The 11988-nt window shown below is 37.8% G+C and overlaps 1 long non-coding RNA gene across 1 annotated transcript; it reads right to left on the reverse strand.

Annotated features, from left to right (window-relative positions):
- Positions 1-420: 420 nt before the first annotated feature.
- Positions 421-3400, reverse strand: LOC121992396. The gene is made up of 2 exons (XR_006114879.1): positions 2869-3400; positions 421-668 (listed from the first exon to the last, which is right to left on the reverse strand). It is a non-coding gene; the product is annotated as an uncharacterized LOC121992396 (long non-coding RNA).
- Between the last annotated feature and the right edge of the window lie 8588 nt (positions 3401-11988).

The following is an 11988-nucleotide window of genomic DNA, read 5'->3' on the forward strand; positions in this document are numbered from 1 at the left end:
TTATATCTATGGGTCATATAAATTTTTATAAATACTAAATCATATATATATATATATATATATACACACACACACATTTTCTGTATCTTTAGTGAATTTTACATCCAACCATTTACTTAAAATAATTAATCAATCTAAATTCTACAAATGTAAGATAACTTAATTAATTAAATCTAACTAAATTTATCTGTCATACCCTAGAGGAGTCTCTACCTGACAAACGGACAACATTTTTCCTATAACAATGACAAATAAAACCTAGATACATAACCATATAGCTGTAAAATAATAATATCTATAGCCCACATAGCTGGAAGCAAACATGACCATGTAGTATACAACCCACATGGATGGAATTATACATAACCACACAGTATACAACCAATACGGATGGAAATAAACAAAATACAATGAAAGACATAAAGGAAAACTCATAAATCAAAAGCGATAAACTACTAGCCGGTAGACTTTACACAACGACCATCAGAAACATCAAAAGTAACGATAAGGCTAAACACCAAGCCCACAACAAAATTATTACAATATCAAGTACATAAAATCTAAATAAATGCAAGAAAAGCATAAAGCAAAGTAAAGACTGTTCTCCGATATGATGTGAGACCAACAGACAAGATACTCTAAGCGACTCCACAATCATCAACCTGCTGCTACTTGAGGAAAAAAAATACACAAATAGAGTGGTGAGTCTGGGTGACTTAGCGAGTATTGACAAGATAGTGCATAGTCAATATAAAACATAGAGATCAAAGTATACAGTCTCAATAGAAAAATAAGAACATGATCATATATGACATAATCAATGCATATAACCCTAACTAATATAATAAATGCACATACCCAATCTAAATCTAACACGCACGGTATAGTGATTAGTAAACTCACTAGGGATTAGCAACATATCTATTCGTAACACATGAGCAATATAACCGACAGCATATACATGTATGATAAATGAACATGTATGAAGCATGACAACCATATGCAATAATCATATCTTAAGCATGTGCAATAATCACAAGCAAATGCAAATATATCTCTGAAAGGTGCATCGTGGATCATATGCATATGCACATGCATGTAACATGGTCACTCCTGCTCACCCCTCAAGACACTACGACACTGTGTGGACGAGAGGTCGAGATAATGACAACTATACTATCCTCCATATACCACTATAGAGTGGCCAAGGAGGACAGTTCGCTATGTAGCTATCTCACTACATAGCATCGGGGTTCTTGACTGCTCACAACGTCGGATATAACTACCCTGAGTGATGAGGTGGCACGACAGGATAAGTTGAACCCAACTCCAAGCTACCACTATCCCTCAGTGGCCGAATGGGTAACGAATATGACTGACAACTCTCTCAAACACAGAGGGAGACTTAATTGTCAGCATGCAATGCAATGATGAATATGATATAAATAATCATAATACCAATATAATCATCATTAATGCTACAACACAATCAACATAAGTACTTCCGGTACATGAACCATTGATTACCTAAATCTATAGGTATGAATAGATCTAATAGGTGTCTACTAATCAACACAATGTGCAAAGTAACACCTATCATACATCCCACACAAGTGGTTACACGACAGCATAGGTTCAATCAACCAATACCTCCAAAAGTACACTCCAAATCTATGTACGCACTCGATATAGGTTTAATCGACTTGATACTTTCAATAGTCATACTATACATGTATGCACACTACAATAAACAAATAGGCAGTCAACATGATAACTCCTATAGCACATATTAAACATGTGTACACCCAATATCATATGCATAATCAGTGTGTTAACTCAGTTAACAAAATATCCTCTATAGTACATACTCTACATGTGTGTACACGACAGAGTATAGATATCAAAAGCTAAGACTGTATATGAAATAACTAAATCATCTGTAAGGTCAAGCATATAAGTATCAAGTAAGATAAAAATAAATAGATTTAAGGTAAAGCAACCTGATTCATTAATAAAAAATAATGATGTACTAAGTTCAATGAACTAAAGAGGTCAAGGAAGAAGTACTTGCCTTTATCTATAGATTGTGCTAAACAATCTCATGTGGAGACGCTTGTCTCGAATCAACGTTTTGTAAATCACATGATATATAGTTTAGCTAATTACATATGCAACAACTAGGTAAACTCAAAACCCAACCTAATTAGGGAAAACTCTAATTGATCCAAACTAGTTCTCTCATAATTTCTTCCATAACCAATCTTCTTATAAGTTAATCAATTCAATCAAGGCAATATTTCACGATCAAAACATTATTAATTCATCCTCAATTAACAATCATATAATAATCGCTATTAATCATCATTAAATCATATAATCACTTAAATCAATCTAGTTAGCCATAACATGATCCCCAATTAAATCAATTCGTTACTGCCAACAAATAATTGTATGAATCCAATCCATCACAACTAATCACGATATCAATTTAATGATTATAATAATGATCATGCAACCATCTACATCAATCAATCACCAAATAACCTCCATGAAATAATTAACCCACTGATCAATCCAAGATCTACCCAAATCAACTTATCACATTTGAATATCTAACATAGACCAACCAAACTTAGGTCAAGAAATTAGTTACCCATGGCTCCCCCTTCTTTGTCCAATGGCTATTCACTGATTTAGCAGTAACTCACGGTAGCAGGTGGCTGGCGATGGTGTTGACAGTGCGAACAGAGGCAGCAAGAGGAATTAGGGCATTTTGTCAAGTATACATTTTGCATCACTGACATGGCCAAATAAGCAGTACATTGACACCAGAGCAGTGTTGACAAAGGCATCCGAGTCACAACTAACCTTAACAACACATCCATGGTGGCAAGATGGGCGATCGAGAGGAAGTACAGAGATGACTAGTCGGTTGCAACGCTGGTTGCGACTATGTGCCGACAGCTATGGCTGAGATATAGAATTAATGAAGGGAGCAGTGCGGTGATGAGAAGGAAAACAAGAGATCCATCGACGATGACACCTCGAGTGACAGCAGCCGCTGCTCTGCTTCGGTTCTCAGGCAAGAGGGACACCACGGTGAGTAATGGAATTGCAAAAAGCGGTTGCTACTGCAGTGTTGAGCAGGGGTAACGATGACCTAGCCATGGCGATGGGATCGAGAAAGGGGGTGGTGATGTCTTGCAGATCGATACAGTGGTGAGTTCGGGAGTCGGCGTCAGCCTCATGCGGTAGGTGCGGCGGTGAGGGTTCCCGAGAGGAGGAAGCTCGGCTGTCTTGGCCTCATCCGAAAGAGGATAGCTGGCGATGGGATGGCGGCAATCGGGTGTGGCGAGATCACGAGGGAGGGGCAAAGAGATCGGGGAAGAGGAAGAAATCGGGGAATAAATGGGGCTCAGTTAAGTTTTAGCTTATATATGTAGTTTAATTAATGAAACTTGTGTTAATCAATCAAACCATAAGTTCATATTTCAATCAACTCCCAATTAAAATGGATATTCTAAACTGGGCTCCTCTAAATCTAATCAATTCATCCCCTTAAACATATCATATGGACTCTATTTTAATCCCAAAAAATTTCTTAAAAAATCTAGAAAATCCAATAAAATTATTTCTCCAATAACACTTATTATTTAATTTATCGTATCTTATACTATCTATTTAAATTAATCAATTCTAATTAAATCTAAATTAATCAAATAAATCTTCTTAACTAAAATAATTGGTTTCAGACACTACAATATGTCTAATTCACGAGAGATACGAATTTCTCATAAGTGAATTGAAAGACATATTACTTATTGAGGATGAGTAACTTATTAGTTATAAAGAAGTTTTGAATAGTTCAGAAAGGATCTCATGGTTTAAAAACTATGAAATCGAAAATGGATTTCATATATGAAAACTAAGTTTAGAACTTTATAGACTCATTCGAAAGTATAGTACCTATTGGATGCATGTGAATTTTCAAGAAGAAACTGACATGAATGAGAGTTTAATTTCTCATAATATCCAAATGAACCCTTTGTATACATGAAAGTTAGTGGGAGTATAGTCATGTTCCTAATATTATATGTTGATAACATATTGCTCATAGGAAATGATGTGTCTATTCAACAGTCAGTTAAAGTTTGATTGTACAAAATATTCTCCATAAAAGACATGAAAGAAGTAACCTATATCCTTAGGATTAAGATCTATGCAGATAGATCAAAAAGGTTACTTAGTCTTTCACAGTCTATATACATTGATAAATTGCTAAAATGATTTAGCATGGAAGAATCCAAGAAAGATTGTCTTCCCATATGACATAGGATTTACCTTTCAAAGTCTATGTGTTTAAACACACAAGACAAGAGGATTCACATGATTTAGATCTCATATGTGTCAATTATAGGATTAATAATGTATACTATATTATGTACATGGCCCGATATATCATATGCCCTGAGTGTTATCAGCAGATATCAATCGGATCTAGGTATGGATCATTGGGCGGTTGTTAAGGTAATCCTTAAGCTCTAAGAATTTGTTCATGGTATATAGAGGGGTGATATGATTATACGTGGGGTATATTGATACTAGATTCCAGATGGACAAGGATGATTCTAAGTCCTAGTCTGGATACGTATTCATCTTAAAAACGTAATAAGTTGGAAAGGTTCCAAGCAAGAAATTATTGCATATTCTACCACCGAGGTGAAATATATTGCAGCTTCTGAAGTAGCAATGAAAGTAGTTTAGATCAAGAAGTTTGTCATTAAACTTAGATAAGGTTTCGTATTGTTAAAACAGTACTAGTTTACTAAGACAACAATGAGGCTATTGGCCAGGCCAAGGAACCTAGGTCTCATTAATGATCTAAAATATGTGTTTCACCGCTATCACTTAATCAAAGAGATCAAAGTAGGAATGAAATACAAATCGAGAAAATTCCTATTGAAAGGAACCTAATAGATCCTTTTACAAAACCTCTACCTCAAAATAAGTTTGAGAATTATGTAGAGGCCTGCAATATTTGATACTGTGGTGATTGACATTAGGCCAAGTAGGAGTATATTATATTTGAGAGGTATCTTAAGACAATTGCTTTAGATATTATATCATTTATTGCATAAATGTAATTCACTATTTGAGTGCACATTCCCTATGTATATAATTGGATCTTAAACTCATTTGCTGAATATTCATAATATTATTCATAGCATGAGAGTACTTATGATTGAATCATAACTTCTGGGCATCTCTACATGTAACGACCACCATTCTTACACTCTAAGGATGACCGTTACTTAACTACTAACTCTACTTAACCAGTATGATTAAAAATCACATGGAAACCCTACCGAAAAATTTCGACAGAGTCTCTCTTGTACCGGTGACCATAAACCAAGATACAAGCATAGTATACATCAGCCACAGGCGGCTGGAACATTTATCAAACACCCACGCAGTTAAATAAGTATCAAACACACAAATATCTACTTACTAAACTGAACTCATCCTACATGTAATCTAAACAGAATAATCTCAAATGACATGAACTTAAAATACAACTCAAATGTTTACAATAACTAAAATGCGGAAACTAAAATTAAAACTTCTTTCCTAGTCCTAAGGCTTCCATAGTCCTGGCATCACACATCCTTCGAACACCTCCTTGTCGCCTTCCTTTCTATATCTTTTCCTTTCCTGTATCTGCAGTAAGAGGAAGTGCAATCTATAAGCAAAATTTGCTTAATAAGCGCTATCTAACTCACAAAATCACGAATGTGCATGTATACGAAAAGAACTAGAAACCATATGCTCTAAAAAGAAATAAAGCATAAACATAACTGCTCATGTCAAACTAATAGCAAAGAAAAGCTAAGGAATCTACTCATGTAATTCTAATAGCTAACCATGCTACTCATCTAATAGGTAAACATGAAAACTACTCATCCACTAGATAAACATGGTAGAATAAAGAACTAAACTTACTGATTTTCATAACTATATGAAACTTATTTCATTTGTTCTAACTTAATCTTTAATACTTTATGTTTATGTAAAAATCATTTTACTCGTTCAAAAACTTATACTTATAATACTTCAAAATAATAATCAACTTCTTCTTGGGCCCGGCAACTGTGCTTTTACTTTTATAATGACCCGACCCATTTGGCGACCCTCGGGTCGTCGACTGTCGGCCGTGCCGTTACTACTAGGTTATCTAAACCTAGGGACGACTATGGGAGCCCAACCCAAGGACAACTGAGAGTCCAGTACAGTGTCACTGATAAAAGTAAAATACTTGTTATCTTTTAATACTTCTAATATATAATGTCTCGGCATTTTAATAGGCACCTTGTGTGCCAAAAATCCCTAAAGTCCTGACTTTGGGATTACTTAATGCCTTGGCCTTTTCTTTCTTTTCTTAATCTTTCTTATACTTTTCTTATAAAAGTATGATTCTTACAAAATTGAAATGTTTAAACAAATTCTAACACTGTAATGCTTAAACAAAATCTGCATACAAGTTTAAACAAAAATCTGCATATTAAGCTTAACTAAAATCTGCATATTAAGCTTATCTAAAATCTGCATACTAAGCTTATCTAAGATCTGCATCTTAAGCTTAACTAAAATCTGCATATTAATACTTTATAAAATCTACATTGATCAACATGTAAATCTCTTTTCTCATCTTCTAAACTAAACTTCTATTCTGAACTTATTACTTGCATAACTAAATCACTCACATACTTCTCACCTTTAGACTAAACTAACCTCAATAGTCGGTACAGGAATTATCTTCCTAAATATGGAACCCAAACTTACATCAAACCAATTTCATCTAAACCTTTCTAAAACAGTTCATAGCTATTTCAGTTAACAGGAGCATATAAGAACTTAAATCCTATTGCTTCACACAAGAACTTCACTCCAACGTGAGGATTTCTAAATCTTCCAAAGCAACTAAACTATACAGCAAACTCTAATACAATTCAGACTTCACAGAATTCTTCCAAGGCAACTAAACTGTACAGCAAATATAAACAACCATTCATGTTCTTCTTTGAAACTTATGGCAACAACTTAACATTTCTTCCGAATCTAAACAAATCTGCATTAAGTTTCATAACAGCAAGTATCAAATAGAACAAGCCGAAACCTCTACTAATCCCCTGTTCAGTACCCCGGCAAGGAAACCATTGCAACTAGTAAAGGGTTTGCTACTGGAAAACAAAACAAATACCATTCCTCATGCTCAGATTTAACAAAAGAAATTCTGGAATTTAAAACTATACTACACAACCAATGGATCAAACACTGTATGCTTAAAAAAACTAATAACAAAAGATATTTATTCCAGAATATCTACAAGCTGAAATGCTAAACTACATGCTCATCTGATCAATTTGTTCATTTTCCAAACCTAAACAAATCTGAAATTGAGATTCACGACAGCAAACCTCAAGAACAACACTCCTACTGCATACTTCAGCCAAACAAAAAGAAAACAGAATCCGATAGCTACTCTTACCGCAGGTGAGAAGCACTTACCTATCCTTGGACTCAAAACCGGGAAGAGGAACTGCTAGGGTTCGGAGAAAACTCAAGTTCTCCAGCTCTTCTTCGTGCTCACGGGTCCTCCTCGACGAAGAATCACGACGGTGAAGAAACCTTCGGAGAACTCCTTCGCCGGCCGCCGGAAACGAAGCTAGGGCTTCGTTTTCTTCACTCGGCAGAATCGGCGCCGTCGCAGAAGGGAAAAGGAGAGAAAGGTTCGGGGAAAAAGAAAACTTAAGTTCTCTCCTCTTATAACTAGGGTTTCAATCATAACATATATATATATATATCTCGCACCCTACCTTTTCACGAAATACTCGCGGAAGAGTTGGTTGGCTGCGGTTTTGACTAAGTTAAGGGTCGTGGTTTCGAATCCTCCGCCGAACCTTTTTCCCAATTTATTTTATGTTTTAATCATTGCTTAAATAAATTTCGCTTTTTATCTTACCAGCAACGATCACCAGCACACCTGGTCAGCCGGGTTTTGACCGAGCCAAAGGTCGGTGGTTCGAAACTCGGTTGCAATCATTTTTCTTTCTATTTATTTCCTATTCATTAACTACAGCTTAAATAGAATATTTATCCTTTTTTAATAAGAAATGCTCGCTGGAATAGTTGGCTAGCTGGATTCGGTTAAGGCTCGGTTCAGATCCGAGGTCCACGGTGTTGGTGCAATATCCCTTAGGTCAAGGTTGACTGTTTTGACCAAGCTTGAGTCTTGGTCATAGTTTCGATGTTTGACAATACATGTAGACACATGGACAATGCAGGTGAAAGTCCTAGTGAGTGAAGCTAGGCAGTATGGAAATCCTGGTGAGTGAAGCCATGTGAAAGTCATAGTGAGTGAAGCTAGGCAGATGAAAATCCTGGTGAGTGAAGCCAGGTGAAAGTCCTGGTGAGTGAAGCCAGGCGGAAGGAAAATCCTGGTGAGTGAAGCCAGGTGAAAGTCCTAGTGAGTGAAGCTAGGCAGATTGAAAACCCTAGTGAGTGAAGATAGGTGAAAGTCCAAGTAGGTCAAGAGAGTGACCGGATACTTGGCATGAAAGAAAAGTCCAAGTGGGTCAAAGGGATTGACCGGACACTTGGTGAGGGAGTCCTAGCAGGTCAAGGGAGTGACTAGATGCTAGGCATGACGTACCAACAGGTTAAGGTTGACCGGATGTTGGTTTGGGAGGTTTGGGACTTGGTTTTGGGCAAAAACCAAGTGCTGGATCGATCAGTGGATCGATCCAGGCTCTGGATCGATTAGTGGATCGATCCAGACCTTTCCCAGCGAACAGAAAGCCTCTGGATCGATCAGTGGATCGATCCAGAGGTCTCAATCGATCAGTGGATCGATTGGGACGCTGCTGCTTCGCGCGATAAGCGCTGGATCGATCCGTGGATCGATCCAGGCGTTTTTCCAGAGCACAGAGGCGCTCTGGATCGATCCTTGGATCGATCCAAAGCCTCCCCGATCGATTGGGAAAAATCAAATCGATCGGGATCCGACCGTTGAGTCGTATTTGAGCCGCAGGCGAGCGTTGTCTTCGGCACTTCTTCACCGAATCATTTCAGATCTTCACCAGCTCCTCCACAGCTCTTCTCAAGCTCGAGATCGCCAGTTCTTGAAGGTTCTTGGAGGCTCTTCCAAGTCAAGAGGCGGATCAAAGCAAGAAGAAGAAACTAGGGTTAGGGTTTGTGCACTCATTGTAAGCTTGTAAGCTTGTATTTCTTTACTACCCTTTCTTCTTCTTGTATTGAGTTTTGTAGGGCTTCTCCGCCCTTGGTAGTTACCATAAAGGAGAGTTTCATTAGTGGAGGGTGTGTGTGTTGGTGTGGATCCTTGGACTAGTCACTTCTTGTGAGGTGGATACCAAGTAAACCAACCGTGTTAGCGTTGTGTGATTTGTTTCTGTATTTTCCGCTGCACATCTTCGAAGAAACAAGCAACGCCGAACACCGGGCACGCGACGAGCTATTCACCTCCCCCTCTAGCTACTTTTGGTCCTAACAAGTGGTATCAGAGCGAGGTCGCTCTTCACCGGAATCATCGCCGGAAGGGTCAAGCATAACAAGAAAAGCTAGAGGGTGAAGAAGTTGGAGAAAATTCTTCAATTTCAAGATTTTATCAAGCTCAACTTCAAGATGCAATTCCAAGATGGACTTGGATTTGATACAAGGGTGGCTCCACCATACACTTCCACGAGCTTCGATTCTTGGAAATTAAGAATCGAAAATTTTCTTATGATGGAGATAGAGCAATGGTTTGCTCTTATGGAAGGCTTCAAGGCTCCAATAAACTCCAAGGGCAAGCTTCTCAAGAAAAGCAAATGGAGCTCGGAGCAAGTCCAAAGGTGCGAGGCCAATGACAAAGTGACCAAGCTTTTGGTAAATTTATTGCCAAGCACCATCCTTTGCAAAATTGGAGAATTTGAAGATGCAAAGGATTTATGGAGCAAATTGGCCAAGCTTCATGAAGAGATCCCCTCCACTGTACAAGAGTAAGAAGTATCCATAGAGGGTGACTCTTTGGAGCAAGATCAAGAGGAGGACTCCGAGGTTGAGAGATGTTCAACCTCCGAAGAAGAAGTCTAAGAAGAAGCTTCATCCTCAAGGGAATGCATCGAAGGGAACAAGGAGGGAGCATACTCCTTATTTCATATTCAAGATGATGAAGCCTCCACCTCTAGGATTGAGGGGGAGCAACTCTTGGTGACACCGGATCAAGAAGAAGGAGAATCCTCCACATCCGGGTCAAGAGAAGAAGAGAATGAAGAAGCTTCCACCTCCACAAGTCAAGATAAATCAATTGGAGGGAAATCGATTTCGGATCAAGAGGAAGCCTCTACATTCATATCAAATGGAGGAGCAAGTGTCACCCCTACACAAGAAGGTATAAATAGTTCAATTAATAATAAGAATCATATTATATGTTTTGAATGTAGGGAACATGGGCACTACAAAAGCAAGTGCCCTAAATTGGCCAAGAAGACGGGCCAAGTGGCACCTAAGGGCAAGGAGAAGCCAAAGGAGACCATCCCCGGAACAAAGAAGAGCAAGGAGCACATTGTGTGTTTCTCTTGCAATCAAAAGGGGCATTACCGGAGTCAATGCCCTAAGGGGAAGAAGATGGTCAAGGCTCAAGGAGGAAGCTCAAGTCAAGGGGGAGCCTCTAAGGTAAAAGGGAATGTAACTTTTATTGAGCCTACCCCTCTACATTATGGTAAAAAACATGATAGTTCTAATTTTTATCATTTTAATGCAATTTACCATAAGAATAGAAAGCATGAGGGCTTTAAGGAAAAGCATGTGGCCCTACATGCCAAAACTACCCAACCTAAGGTTAGGAAGGTAGATAAACACTTGGGCGGGAACACTAAGGATAATAGATACATGCCCAAGAACAAAAATGCTCACGGACCAAAACCTAAGGATTTAATGATAGAAAATCAAGTCTTGAGGTCAAGACTTGATAAAATGGAAAAGACCCTAAAAAGGATGGAAAATATTCTACAAGGGCAAAATGAGCAATACCTAGGGCTAGAAAAATCAAAGCCATCAAATGGCCATAGAGGGTTGGGATACAAACCAAAGGCTAAGAAGGATGTGCCCTCGTACCATAGAGTTCCATATAGTTACGGAACAAACCCTAGGTCCAGTGGTCAAGCCAAGAATACTAGGGAAGTCATCCCTAAGAGTATTTTTGCGATAAATGTGACTAAGACTTCTAAGAAGTCTAAGAAAGTCACTAACAAGGTCACAAGGGAGGCTATCCCTAGAGTTGACCTAGAAAATGTGACCAAGGCTTCTAAGAAGCCCAACAAGGTCACTAGGAAGGTATCTAGGGAAGTAATCCCTAGTGAGTACCTAGAGCATCCAAGGAGCACCAATAGGTGTTGGGTTCCTAGGAGCATTTTCTCTACCCCATAGATGGGTTAGAGAGTGTCAACTCCGATTAGAAGGGTAGTTAACCCAACTTTGAGGAAATTGACACTCAAGGAGCATTTTCAAGGTTTTTGTTAACCTTTGAAAATGAAATGGAATTATTATTTACTCTTTGAAAGGGTAAAATGTGCCTAATGGTGGAAAAATTGATTTTATCTTAAATGGCATAAATTGAGAAAACCTAGAGAAATACCAAGTTGGGATTTTGGTATGTTCTTAGGAAATTGAAGGCATTTTAAGTCTTAATTTAAAAGTGCTACTCTTGTGGAAAAATGAAATATGCCAACATTTGAGGAATATGTTTAATTTCAATTGGCATAAATTAATCAAGGGAATTAGAAATGTCAATTTAGGTTTTGGCATTTTCTTGAAGCACTTATGGGCAATCTAAAGTTTAATTTTAAGTTAGCTAAGTTTAAGGACACCTAGATAGGTAATCTAGGTATTTTATTAATGCTAAATCTTGCCATGATTGTTTGCTCATTATAT

Source organism: Zingiber officinale, chromosome 6B (assembly GCF_018446385.1).
Source record: "Zingiber officinale cultivar Zhangliang chromosome 6B, Zo_v1.1, whole genome shotgun sequence".
NCBI classification, from domain to species: Eukaryota; Viridiplantae; Streptophyta; class Magnoliopsida; order Zingiberales; family Zingiberaceae; genus Zingiber; species Zingiber officinale.